Source organism: Tachyglossus aculeatus, unplaced genomic scaffold (genome assembly GCF_015852505.1).
Source record: "Tachyglossus aculeatus isolate mTacAcu1 unplaced genomic scaffold, mTacAcu1.pri scaffold_118_arrow_ctg1, whole genome shotgun sequence".
Classification (NCBI taxonomy): Eukaryota; Metazoa; Chordata; class Mammalia; order Monotremata; family Tachyglossidae; genus Tachyglossus; species Tachyglossus aculeatus.
Genome location: NW_024044849.1, coordinates 545,240 through 546,608, shown reverse-complemented (window position 1 = coordinate 546,608; position 1,369 = coordinate 545,240).

The window sequence follows — 1,369 nt, the reverse complement described above, 5'->3', positions numbered from 1 at the left end:
GTAGAAGGAGAGAAGGGAGGTGAGGTAGGAGGGAGCGAGGTGATGGACAGCCTTGAAGCCCAGGGTGAGGAGTTTCTGCCTGATGCGCAGACTGATTGGTAGCCACTGGAGATTTTTGAGGAGGGGAGTAATATGCTCAGAGCGTTTCTGGACAAAGATAATCCGGGCAGCAGCATGAAGTACGGATTGAAGTGGGGAGAGACACGAGGATGGGAGATCAGAGAGAAGGCTGATGCAGTAGTCCAGACGGGATAGGATGAGAGCTTGAACGAGCAGGGTAGCGGTATGGATGGAGAGGAAAGGGCGGATCTTGGCAATGTTGCGGAGCTGAGACCGGCAGGTTTTGGTGACGGCTTGGATGTGAGCACATAATAAGTGTTTAATAAATATTATTATTATTATTATTATTATTAATCCCTATTTTACAGATGAGGTAACTGAGGCACAGAGAAGTTCAGTAACTTGCCCAAAGTCACACAGCTGACAAATGGCAGAGACTGGATTGGAACCCACGACCTCTGACTCCCAAGCCCATGCTCTTTCCACTAAGCAACGCTGCTTCTCTGAGGGGTGAAATAATATTCATCAACATCGTTGGTCTTTATTGCTTACTATGTGCAGAGAACTGTGCTAAGAGTTTGGAAGAGTACGATATAACAGAAGTGGAAAACACATTCCCTGCTTACAAGGAACTTACAGTCCAGAGAGGAAACTTTCAGTCTAGAACTTACAGGCTAGAACTGATAGTGCTTTCCTCTCTCATCGAAGGCGGCCTCCACTAGAGTTTAGCCAGGAGGTAGAAGGAGGAAAGATAATTTATGACAGTCATCATCAGTCAATTCCAACATTTTGACTTCATGACCTCCGGCTCCAGCTCCCGGTTCTTTTCACCTGAAAAAGCTGCACAGCCCATTTATTTAATTTTCAATTTTTGCATTCTGATCTGTGACCTTTCTGGAATAGTGGATGTCCAGAGGAGGAAGCGACCACAATACCTATCTTGTACCAAGCCCTCGGGCTCCAAACAGGTGAATGTCTAAATGGGTTTGCCCAACCTCTAGGGACATAGAGAGGGGAGCAAGAATCGCTTCAGATTCAGAGGACTCGATTTCAAATCCCAGCACTGTCACTTGTCTGTTATGTGAACTTTGGCAAGTTGCTTTACTTCTGTGTACCTCAGTTCCCTCATCTACGAAATGGGGATTCACTAACTTTTAATGACAATAATAATAATAATAATAATAATAATAATAATAATATAATGATGGCATTTGTTAAGTGCTTACGATGTGCCAAGCACTGTTCTAAGTGATGGGGTAGATACAGAGTAATCGGATTATCCCGCCTGGGGCTCACAATTTCATTCTCC